Source organism: Podarcis melisellensis, assembly GCF_964234715.1.
Source record: "Podarcis melisellensis genome assembly, chromosome: 6".
Lineage (NCBI taxonomy): Eukaryota > Metazoa > Chordata > Lepidosauria > Squamata > Lacertidae > Podarcis > Podarcis melisellensis.
Window position 1 is genome coordinate 20,908,732 of NC_138538.1, and position 13,449 is coordinate 20,922,180.

The 13,449-nt window shown below is 40.1% G+C and overlaps 1 protein-coding gene across 1 annotated transcript in view; it reads right to left on the reverse strand.

Annotated features, from left to right (window-relative positions):
• NCOA3 (nuclear receptor coactivator 3) overlaps window positions 1–13,449 on the reverse strand; it is a 98,594-nt gene that overhangs the window by 53,917 nt on the left and 31,228 nt on the right. The window contains 1 exon segment of the mRNA XM_081915474.1: window positions 1,694–1,742. The gene's annotated coding sequence lies outside the window, so the exon portion shown is untranslated.

Sequence of the window (13,449 nt, forward strand, 5' to 3'; positions counted from 1 at the left end):
TAATAATAATAATAATAATAATAATAATAGGGGAAAGGAGTTAGATAATCCCTCTAAATTGTTTTGGTGATTTAATCTGAAATCAAGATGGATTTAAGCTTATTAGTTCTCTGGTAACTTCTCTCTTTTTCATTGTGGGTGTCGGTTTATTTATGGATGGATGTTCTGTATTATTTTATTAATGCTATTGCTACAAGTCTGTCATGACTTTTGGCTAGAACAATAATCTTATGAATTTGAAACTTAATAAAGCTAGGCTTGCTAAACAGGTCTCAAAAAAACCCATGCCCTAAATCAAGAATCTGCTTCCTGTGCTTTGGCAATCCAACAAAAAGGTCTGGGTGACTTCTTCATTTCTGCACTGGTTCCACAACTGCTTCATTTCATCAGTGATGTAGGAGAGAACACTTGCAGCTTAAAAAGATGCTGCTTGTATTCCCTCTCATGTCCCTATTGTCCTTGCCCTTCTGTACTTTTGAATGGAATGGATAACCTCTTCTGAGCTCCTATTCAATATATTATATAAGCCCACCTTTTAGAATGGTTTGCCTTATATAGTATTTTGTTCTCTAACATCAAACTTAAATCCTCTAATAGTAGAAACCCATTTCCAGTTATGAGGAACTTTTAAAGCAAATTATTTGCAACTAAAGAAGAGAATTAGATGAGTGAGCAATTCTTATAAAAAAAGAACTGAAGGCACTTTATCATAGAAAATGAATATTCAACAGAAAAGCTTAATGGTCATTTATAAAAGGGTGTGAGTTTAATACATAGTTCAGGGCTGCTAAGGAAGGATACACAAAAGGATTTCCTGTTTTTGTGGCTATTTGCCTTTGCTTTGCTTTAGTCGGTTTGAAGCTTTGTGCATAAAGCTATTTGAAACTGGCTACCATACCTAACATTTTTATTTCAAAGATTCAAGTTTACTTGCAGGATATTACAATGTTATTTTAAATGCGTAACTATTGTTTTTAGTTGTGCAGCTAGAACTAGTATTTATATATTTAAAATATTCAATGGTAACAAAATATGCAATAAGCAGGTCTTTAAAAATAAGTTGTAAATTAAAGATATTTCAAGTAGTTTTAATTGAAAAATAAAGTGTTATACTCATTTATATTAAAACAAGATGAACCACTGCAATTAAAAATTACTTTCATTTTTACTCAGACTTGGCTGGAGTCCAAAAACCACAAAACTATGGCTATGTACCCAAGAGGGCTCTGAGTTTATACTTCTTAAATGGCAAACCATTTCTGAAACTGAGAAAACAGTTTGAGCTAAGCTATAACATAGGGCTTTGTAGAGACCCTCTAGAGAAACATAAGCCAAAATAGTATGAAATACAGTGGCCACATTAAGACAAGAACACTAAAGATGTCCACATCCCACCCTTCTCCAGTGCAGTCATGAGGCGATCCGAAGAACTTGCTTCCACTTTCAACTAACCACAGTTTGTTATAGCCAAACCAGACAAACTATGGTTAGCTTTAACTATAGTTTGTCTGAACAAATTAACTGTGCTTGAGCCTGGAATATTTAGATACGCCATAGTTATAATCTTCTATGGTCCTAATGTTTGCAAATGTAACAAATAATCAACTGAGGTTAGCCATTTCTAATGTGTCTGTTATGTATCATACAACTTGGAAACATTTAAATTAAGTCAAAAGTTAGGTAGGGTACTTACCACAGAAAATCTTGCCCTCCAGGACATAAACATATGTTTAAAACACTTTCTGAAAGAAAACAGTGAACACAGTAGGTAAGAACTTTACAATTTCAATACAGCATTGAACACAGGTTATGTATATCTTACTGTGAGTTACTCTGTCCCAACTAAAATTATAGTTGCAGAATTGCAAAAGGTCTCGTGTATATGCAGGACAGCTCCCACCCCCAAATTCCAACAATGTCCGATACTTGCTGCAGTCCCCTCATACCCCATCCCATTTGTTTATTTATAAAAGTATTTCTACACCACCTATCATAAAAATATCAGGGCAGTAAACAACAATTAAACATTATTACAAACAATATAATCATAGAAATAAATGCCTAATCAATTTTAAAAGTGGCAAAGACCTCCTGGCATAAAAGAGGCACCTGAAAGTCAAAAGAAGGAAACTTGCTGATTCTCTGCTGTAATAATATTGTGCAGCAGGTGACTGGCGACGCTAGATGCCTGACTTATAGAAGCCAGTCAGGCCTCTGTAACATGGGGGACAACTAGCAGTGCTCCTCCAGTTGATCTCAGTGATCAAGTTGGGTTATAAGAGCTCAGGTCATCTTTATTGTACCCTGGTCCCAAGTTGATCAGAACTCTGCATACTGGCATAAGAACATGGGCTGATTATCACACATGTGCGGAGTTCTGTTGCACTCATGCCCTGCTTGTGAGTTTCCATTAGGCATCTGGCAGGCCACTTTGAGAACATGATACTGGACATGATGGGCCTATGGTCAGATCTAGCTGAGCTCATCTAACATTCTTAGGAAATATTCAAAATTAATTCTGTTATTGTTGTATACCGCCAGTATCAACTTACATATAAAATGTTTCAACAGGTTTAGTAGACCTAATTATAATCACTGTGACATGAGAAGGATTTGTCATAGTCATAATTCACTGATGGTTTAGACTCTTTACTGGTTTCTCATTTCCCAAGATGTAACAACTATTGTTCAATAAGGTACAAGAGGCATTTAACTATTTAAGATGCTTTCAGAAAGTTCAAATGCCTGAAGAACACCCACTGCAATTTTTTATTTCTTAAACGTATTTCTGAAATATAATTAAAAAGTTAACAGCCAAGGGTCACAGCAACAAAAAACAATATGCATTTGCTAGGAAAAGTTCATTTTAAATTAGAGAGATAAGAGCTCAGTTTGAGAAAAAGTCTGAAGCCTCAAAGCAGTCTTGCAAAGCATTCCAAAGCCTTAGCCTTTGGTTCAAGACAAACATATTTCAGCTGAAAATAAATGCCAGACGACTTCTGCCTTCAGATTCAGCAGACAGTCTTGGAATAAATCCTATAACTCAAATGTTGCTCTGGTGTGAGCAATGTGAAAGACAGGAGGAGAAACAGCAGCAAAGAAAAGAACCTGATTTAAGTCTGATCCAATGTTTTAATAGCACAATTCATCTATTTATGCATACTAACTTAGCAACATAAATTTTATCTGGCAGTATCAAAGAGTAAAGAGTGAAGCCACCACATATATTATGAGTTTGAGAAAAAGTACACATTAACAGTGGAATTCAGTTTTGTGCTATCATGAACATGCTGTCTGCACAAGCACTGCAGCTTGCCAAATGTAAGGATTCCTCTGCTCACGTCCCTGTGCACTCTTCTGCTGCTCTCTTGACCCACACAGAGCAAATTTCAGGGGGCACTGGTGGGGGGGGAGAAGAAAGAGGAGACAGGGGAAATCCCTTGGGGTGGCAGAAACTTCCCTAAAGGCTTGGAGCTTAGGAAACAATTTCCTCTTCCAACAGCAGGAGCAAAAGGGTGGGAATTCAACTTGCTAAATCACCCTTGCATACTGGCAATATTTCCTCTTAGAAATTATAACAAAAATATGTTTAGAATATATGGGAGGATTTGGACTACATACTGGATTAATTTATGGTGCTACTTGGATCTAGCTGTCCTGTGTGTCTTCTCATAGCCACATGACATTTACACATGGAAATTGCTTGTTAAGACCCTGCTGGACTGGCTCTGACCAGAGTGAACAATGAGCTGACGGACTGAGGGTGTCCTTTGCAAACGCACCACAAAGCAACAAAAGGCTGAATCCTGAATCCTAACTCACACCTAGCCAGTCACAATGAAAGAGGGGCAATTTCTGTTTGGGAAGGGCACTTGAAAAACAAGGTGTGGCATGGGGAACAGTGATTTAAAAGCAAAAGCCCAAATACCCCTTGGGCATCCAGACCCAGTTATGAGATTCTTTGGATTCCGGCTATTAATAAATAAATTAATCCAGGAAGGCCCATCAAGCTATCATCAACTGGTATTTTATAAGTTAGATCTGCCCTCCTCACAAAACCACCTGGAGAAGGGTTTCCGGCCTATTAACAGGGAAGGTGGAAACAGAGGGGGAAATGGGAATACAGAATACTGTACAATTACAGTGGTACCTTGGGTTAAATACCACTTAATTCGTTCCAGAGGTCCGTTCTTAACCTGAAATTGTTCTTAACCTGAAGCACCACTTTAGTTAATGGGGCCTCCTGCTGCCACCGCGCCGCCGGAGCACGATTTCTGTTCTTATCCTGAAGCAAAGTTCTTAACCAGAGGTACTATTTCTGGGTTAGCGGAGTCTGTAACCTGAAGCGTATGTAATCCGAGGTACCACTGTATACCTAGCAGTTACAAAAGATGAGTAAGAATAGAGGGCTACAAAATTGCTATGGTGCTGCACTGCACAGGAGAAAATGGTTTAGAAATATACAATGTTCCTAATATCTATGCGGAGCCAACAAACAGGAAATAACAGAAGCCCTTAGTGCAGGAATAGTGCATGGTACCCTTCAAATTTTGATGGACTACAACTCCCATCAACTCCAACTACCACATCCAATTGTCAAGTATGATGAGAGCTGTAGTCCAGCAAAAAATGCGATCCCAGGAGAAACCCTGTTTTGAGTTGTTCCCATTCTGGGAATTTCCTTGCAATGAGGCAGCAGGCGTAGAGTCTTGTCACAACATTTAAGGGTTAGGTCCCAACAATGTGAATTTGGGGTATCTACAATTCTAATGCTCAGCTGCAGCATTGTTTTCAGTATTTTCAACAGGAAGCTCAAAAAGAAGCTCTTGGAAAACCCTAACTTGTCTCTGGCACAAATAATTAACATTTGCAAAGCAAAGGTCCTTATGAGGGCTCAGAGAACAGCAATGACTGCAGAAATAATTATTTTTGCCATTCAGCACAAGAGCCCAGAACTTCTTGAGGAAGAAGAGAGACCCTGAGGCAGGCCTCTGCAGCAGACAGCCTGGTAGCTGCAAAGGACAATTTCCTGCTGAAGATATAGGTGTGTCCACAAGCCCAGGCAGTGCAAAGATTCTGGTGAAAACTGTAATGAGTGTGCAGAGGGCAACTACTTCACTAAACGGTGCAAGACACAACTTACATGTTCTTACCTCACCAGAAAGGAATGCCTCACTTATGGAAGCAAATATTACATGCCACCGAGCAAAGCAAACAGAAACCAATGTGCCTGGTATAGCAGTTATTGTGTTGTTGTTGTTGTTGTTGTTAACTTAATTTATATGCAGCCCTATACCCAGAGGTCTGTAGCTGACATCCCAGGTGCTTTTAAGCCAGACATGAAGCTAATGGCAACACAATTCCATGGGACATTGCACAATGCTTGCAAGATGATTTATACTCAGCAAAACAAATGTGACACCAGTTTTATTTGTGGGGGCAACCGTCAAACCAAGAAGCACTATCATTGCTCCTGTGTGCATGGTTCCAACACATAAAATTTAATCTTCTATATCAAAGACACTGGAAATCCACCACTTGGCAGACTGGCCTGACGTGCCTTGACTTGGTTCAATGCATTCATGGTATAGCCCTGCATTCCTCAACCAAGACAGAGGACCTCTTCAAATATTTTTGAGGACTGGGGCACATTCCATGTGTGCATCACATTTATTATGATGAATGGCGGACAATAGATTCGAGGCTGAATCCCAACAAGACAAAAATACTGTTTCTGTGGGAAAGGGGGCAGGCAGGTTTGGCCCACTCCCTGGTCCTGAATGGGGTAATTGTGCTCCTAAAGGACCAGGTGTGAGCAGCCTTGGGGTCATTTTGGACTCACAGCTGTACATGGAAGTGCAGGTTTATTCTGTGTCCTGGGCAGTTGTTTACCAGCTCGATCAGGTACGTCGGCTGAGACCCGACCTGGCTGTGCACTGTCTCGCCAGAGTGGCACATGCTCTGGTTATCTCCTGCATTGTAGACTACAATGTGCTACCTTTGAAGGTGACTCAGAAACAACAACTAATCCAGAATGTGGCTGCTAGACTGGTGACTAGGAATGATCGCTGGAACCATATAACACTAGTCCTAAAAGAATTACATTGGATCCCAGTACGCTTTTTGAGTACAATTCAAAATGTTGGAGCTGACCTTTAAAACCCTAATTGGTCTTGGCCCTGGCTGCCGCTACTGCCTCTGCTCTGCAGAGACCTTGCATGCCACATCTGCCTCCTGTGCCATCCCCCACCTCCAGAACCATCCTTGCTTCTCCTTGGGAGCAGCCAAGCGGAAGCCCCCGACTCTCGTGTGTGTGTGTTTCCGGTGCTTTTTTCTGCTAAAAGGGTGGTGGTATTCTTAATCTTAAAAGAGGTGTATTAACTTTGCTGAACATCTTTAGAGTTTGTGAATTTGTGAGCGATCCTCTTAGTGCTAAATCTAAAGATAATTTATGATTATCAAATGATATCACCTCAACCATTCTAAGAGCTTCTTGCCTCATCCTACCTCTACCCTTACATAAAAATCTTTAGAAACAGTATTGCAAATATGATTTGTTCCCTAGCTGCATAGTTTGTCAACAATCCTCAAGCACTTGCATTATTTTGCACAAATTGCTTTAATCCATGTAGTCACTTTCCTCTGCAGCACACCCAAAATCTGCTCAAGAGGACTGTCAGACCCCCTAGAACATGGGTAGTCAACTAAGGCCCGGGGGCCGGATCCAGCCCAATCACCTTCTAAATCTGGCCTGCTGAGGGTCAAGGAATCAGCATGTTTTTACATGAGCAGAATGTGTGCTTTTAGTTAAAATGCATGTCTGGGTTATTTGTGGGGCATAGGAATTCGTTTCTTTTTTTCCTCCAAAATATAGTCCAGCCCTCCACAAGGTCTGAGGGACAGTGGACCGGCCCCCTGCTAGAAAAGTTTGCTGACCCCTGCTTTATAATGGTGTGGGAGCTGGCACAGCAGACTGCAAGGAAAAGGAGGAAATCACCTCCACCCATTTTGGCTCATGGAAGCCTTTGCTATATCAAATAGCCCTACTGTCAGTGAAGGGGCACAACTGGATGCAACTCAATGCATTGTTAAGGGAATCCACATTGTAATGTTTTTATGCTTAAACGTTAAACGAAAAACATTTCCCCTATTATCCTTGAAACAGACTGGGTTGAAACATGCTGCCACATTCTTGTTCATTCATCTGACATATGGTAAATGATAAAGGACGTTATTAAACAAAAAATATTTTGGAGCAGTCTCTTGGCATTTGCTTAACACTTGCAGCTTTCTCTTAGGAGGGATACCACCACATATTGTTGATTGATTCCTAAGACACATTTTAACACACTAGTTTAGGATAACAATTGCATTTATCTACACCAGTCACCTAGAGCCTTCTGTTACCTTGCTGCAAGTCAGTGTGATCTGCATATCAATATATTGAGTTACCACAGTAACAGGAAGAAACTAACTCAGAAACAGTAATGTGTAAAAATAGAAATGAAGAGGAGCAGTTCAATTCACAACCCAGGTAAAAACCTCAATCACAATTAACACCAAGTTGCATAAATTGGAGAATTAGAATGTGAAAGTTATTCTATCAGTTTAAATCTCTGCTAGAATGTGTGTCCCTGGGAGCCCTTATTTCAGCCTTAGGGCCACTGAGAGGATCTCTCTCAAAGTTTTTCCTATGAGCATTTTGAACTATCAGTTGATAAAAATAACTTTTCCAAAGCCAGATATATTTAAAGCTTTGAACATACCACATACTTCTCAATTTTATGTGTCGTATTACATAATAATATTGCTATGCAGAAGTTTGATGTATGAGGCTTATTAAAGTTTTATACTTTGCACTCTTGAGCTAATGAGAGCCAATGCACTTCAAAACAAAATGTTCAAAGCTCAGACACATATGCTGAACATGTGTGCATACAAAAAGGTTTCAAAATTTGGTTAAAAATGTGAAAATGAGTAAAGCTCCTGTTACCCTTGATAAATATCAGCTGTCCTGCAATTCAGGCCAATATGTACAAATTTTCATAAACCACAGGACTTGAAAAGGAAATTTTGACTTCAATAGCTGTATATAATGCATTCTACATGGCAATACCAAGTCAAGGTCAAGAGTTCAAAGGTTTCACTTCAATATGGGAAAAGCTACCTTTTAAGAATAAGCCACTGCTATCCCTTTGCTAGTAGAAGTAAAATCACTAATGTCAATAAAGTGAGCAAAGACTGAAATAATTCATTCAGCTTGACCTTTCTTTTATTTAGATTCTTTGTACCAAAATATGTGCTAGCCTGTGAAAGGACATATCCTTCAAAAATGATAATACAGTAAGTCCACAATTTACACGGGAGTTACATTCCAGGGATCAGACCTAAAACCAAAATTGGGTTTAGTCAAAATTAGGTTCAGTGGCAGGTGGGATTGCACCTAAATTGCAGTCTTACTGTATAACAATAAATGACAGCTACTGAACTTATTTATTCTTCATGTTTACTTTCATGGCAATCTATTTTTGTTTCTAGTTTTAAACTAAACAACATGACCTGTAGGGAGCAAGCTACATGAAAAGAAGCCACTATTACAATACAAAGTGAAATTAACCTACCTTTCTTACTTTCAAGATTCAAGTTAGTGTTTTCATACTAAGCCCCAGCACTACTTTTTGCAAACAATATTCCTCAGTGAAATAAAAATATTATTTGCATATCACCACTTATAACTATTGGGAGCTTTACCAGGCAAAAATCAAGCAGGGCATGTACAGAGATTTAATGTTCCTGATCTTTCCACAGCTAAGAGCTCCAAGAAAAAATGGCAAAATCAAAGCTACAACTACCAAGGAACTGTTGTAGTGGATGCCAGAACATTATTTTTCCATAACAGAAAAGCAGGCAACATGAGTTGGTCGAAAAGAAAGACTGCTCCCAATCTGTTTCTTGGACCAATTAAAAGTGCTGTCTTTAACTCTTAAAGCTGTAAACAGTTTGAAACCAGGTTGCATGAAAAGTTCTCCCTCCTCCCAAATATTCCTAACCAAGATACCGTACCTTTTTCAGTGGTGGCCTGAAACTGTCTCCCTAGAGAGGCTTGCCTGGCACAGTTTCTATGGCCTTTTCAATGGCAGGTGAAGGCACTCTTTGTCCATCCAGGATTGTTTTATATTGTGCTTAAATTAATATTGGGCTGTTGAGGTTACTGTGGCCTTAATCTGAGCTGTAAACAATTTATGCTATCTTTTACAAGGAATATTTTCTGTTGTTTATTTGTTACTGTTGATTTTAATTACTGTATATTGGGTTGTACTACTGTCATTTTTAAGCTAGCCAGAGAATTTTATTGATAACCAGCCATATAAATCTAAACAGCCAACAAAAATAAAGTCACTTCCTGGTACCTAGGATGAGCAGAGGTACCACATCGTTCCAAAAGGCCTTACTTCAGTAGTAGAGCACATGCGTTGCATGCAGGTGGTCCTAAGCTTCATACCTGGATAGTTAACAGATATCTCAAGTCTGGGCAAGGCCTTTGTATTGAAAACATGGAGAGCCACTAGCCCATCTAAAACAATGTTGGTCTGGATGAACCAATATTCAGTGGAAGACAGGAAGATATTAGAAATACATAAGACTATTTCTCAGTACAATCACATATTAACAATAATAAAAGTCAGCAGCATTTTTATGATGAATGTATAGCAAGGGATGTTCTGGATTGTAGAATGTATAGAAATGGAGAAATTATATTTCTGGGAAAGTTTTAGCAAACCAAGTTTTGAGTTGGGAATTGAGTTGGTGTGACAACTGAACAAAGGTACAGGTCTCAAAATGAAATATTGGGTGAAGAAACCAAAGAACACCTAAAAAGTAGATGAAATTGCTCAGAGTAAAAAAATTGTGATTTGTAAGGGGTGGGAAGGAACAAGGAGCCAAAGTGGATTTTGCATTCAGGACAAATGCAGACCAGCAAAAAAAATGACATACATTCAAGTTTATTAAATTGTCTGGCACACTTCATTTAAAGACAAACAGAATGCTCGTTGCATAGCTTAGATTTGCAATGGGAATAAACAGCAGTTAGCTCTCAATTTTCAGCAGTGAAAATGTTAGTGCCATAAACTATGAATGAGATCATGTCTTTGGGTACTGAAAGGCTATGGCCCCTGGAATTCCACAGTACTAAATTGCTACTTTAACTGGAGTAGAATGACAAACTTTCTCGAGCATTTTAAGGGATCCATACAAAGTCTATTACAATTCTGAGTCAAAAGTAAAATAATTTTTTTTAACTAAAACTTAATTTTAGTACATTTCTGTACCGTAAGGTAGTATATTTAGTAGTTTTCTGTTACTGCAGCTAAAGATACCACTATGTATGACAAATTACAGTGTACAATAGTAAACAGCCACAAAACTGGTAAATGCAGCTCAGAAACAAGTGGTTACTAGTATTATAAGATTCAATATTTTTGGTAATTAATACTGCAAACCATACAATAAAAAGACATCTTGCTAAAACATTGGGGAGGGTCCTTAGAATCTCAGAGTTGGAAAGGACCCTGAGGATCATCTAGTCCAGTGTTTCCCAACCGGTGTTCCGCGGCACACGAGTGTGCCGTGAGACGTTGCCTCGTGTGCCGCGAGATGCCTGGAGGGAGGCGGGCGAGTCGGGCGGCGAGAGGCGGGGCGGCGGCGGCGAGGAGAGGCCGCGCCTCCTGCTGCTGCCTGGCGCTCCTCCTCGCAGCCGGCAGCGCTGCCTGGGCGCCTCCGCGCGACTCTGCCTCGCTGGGTTTGGTCTCCCAGCAGAGACGGGTCACACGCGCCCCTCCCTCCCTCCCTCAGCCTGCGCGGAGGGAGAGCCAGAGAGAGGCATCGCTCCTGCGCGGCGGGAGAGGGAGCAGCCGGAGGGATGCCCCAAACGAACGCATGGGACCGGAGGGGAAATCCTCTCCGAGGCGGATTGAGCGCAGCTGAGAGAAGCCTTTCGAGGAGCTGCCGTGTCCCCTGGAAACCCCCTTCCCAGCTCTGCCTCAGCCGCCGCCGCCTCAGTTGCCGCCGTCCCTCAGTCCCTCGCTCTGCTGCCTCCTCCCACCCCCAAAGCTTGGAGGTTCCCCAGCAAGGGGGAGGGAAAAAACTTTCACTTTTGTGCGTCCCTCCCGGCGTGACGCTGCGCGCTGACGTCACGGGGCGGGGCTTTAATGGTGGTGTGCCGCGAGATTTTTTTTCAGTAAACAGGTGTGCCGTTGCCCAAAAACGTTTGGGAAACACTGATCTAGTCCAACCCCCTGAAATGCAGGAATATGCAGCTGTCCCTTAAGGGGACTGAACCTGCAGCCTTGGCAGTAACAGTACCACACTCTAACCAACTGAGCTATTTAGCTTCTTGTGGACTGCCCCCCCCCCACACACAGTGGCATTTCAAAAGTTTGTATGGGGCTGGGCTACAGTAGAAAAAATTATGACAAATATAAATACTTATGCATGGTTGCTGAGAGGTTCTTTATATCAATAGAGAATATAGTCTAGAACTACTTTCTGTGGAGCACCCAACTGAATAGGTTGCACAATAGATGAGGTATTATGTGATCACAGGTAAAGCAAATGCTAGCAGATATATGGAGGGCAGTTTTCAAATTTCATAACCGAATGCCATGTGATTTTAAAATATTAATCCTTTAAGACCATTAATACTAGAGGGAAATTCAAATGATTTTGGAAAAGGCTATGGATTTGATAAAAGACAATTGCTTCACAGAGACATTCTTAAGTAACTTATTTGTGCCAACCATTAGTTAATTATTCTTAATTAAATGTTTGGTCAGGATATAATAAAACACCAACTCATCTCACCAAAAAAAGGCTGGTTTGTAATATGATTTCCTGTATCAAAATACATGCACAGTAAATCCAAAGATATCTTGCATGAGAAATAAAAATAGCCAGTGTGTACAGTGTAAAACGACGCTAGACAAAAGACTGCGGGAGGCGAGGAGAGTCAAACTACAATATCTGTTACTTGGGAACACTGATTAGAACAGAGGCCAAAGAGTATCATTATGAATGCATTTTGCTATTACTGTTTCGAGGTGAACTGCACCCAAGGGGGGCGGGGTAAAGAGAATTTGCTATTAATCATATTAAATTCATTGTTCCTTTGATGCTACAGGCAAGGCTATATACAAGGATTCTACCTCTACTGTACCCCAGATCAAACTGTGTAACAGAAACAATAACCGTGAAAAATTAGCAGTTTGCAGTCATAAGCCTTACATGTGCTACACTTCTTTCAAACATGGGCTGTTACAAGATGATTAAGCAAAATGTTTTTAAATAATCACTCTGACATAGTAATAGTCCACTGGAATTATTGCACGCAAGCTCTGTCTAGATAATATGACTCAAGTTAAAACACAAGATTTCAACTGTCGCCTCAGTACTTTCTCTTGAGTCCAGAGAAAAGAAAAAATTATCAATTTCAGAAAATTGAAAATGGCTAAAATGTTTATCATGTCAATTACGTTCTTAGAATACTAAGCTAAGCACCTCCATTTATTAGTAGAGTCAGTCAGATTATGAATCTATTGTCACAGTAGCAAGTAAATTTTAAAAATAAACAATTCTATGCCTAAATGCTTAAATACAGTTTAGGCTGGCTAATTTCAACTCCTTTTTTTATCTTACAGAACTGTGCTGTTGTTCACATCTAATTTGTGAAACAACATTAAAGGTTTTCTAATTTGAAAATCCAAACTATTTTCCTCCATAGCAATGGTTGCAATTTGACTGAGTTTTTAAAAATCTTTATTATCAAAATAAACTTAGGAAAATATAAGAATAAAGTCATGTAAACATTGAACTAATACAAGCAATTACCCATTTGCACAGGGGTTGCATTCCTAGGCACATGTGTCGGCGGGAAAGGGAAAAGCCCACCGCACCCTGTTCCAGGGCCGAAAACAGCACACACTTTGGCGGTTGTGTGTGTGTTGAACATGTGCAAATGGGGAGTTGCCTCTATGAGAAACCATTTAATAAACAAAACCTGAAGCATAAAACCTTGATAGCATCAAGAATGCAATACCAAACCCAAATAATTAACAGCAAATTTGGTTGAAAACAGTGCCACTAAATATTTTTTAGTTTAAAAAATTGCTTACGACTGGGATGCTACAAGATGATTTAACTGGGATTTCTCAAATACAAAGGTCTTGGGCACAAACCACCACTTAGTTTTGCTGTATGCACCAATGAAACCAAATACAGTAGTACCTCCAGTTGCGAACGGGATCTGTTCCGGAGGCCCAACCGCATCCCAGAAACTTCATAACCAGAGGCGCCCTTCTGCGTGCGCACGCGGCGTGATTAAGGGCTTATGCGCATGCGCACGTGGCGAAACCAAGAAGGTAATGCAACCTAAGGGTCCACTGTAGGGTTGCA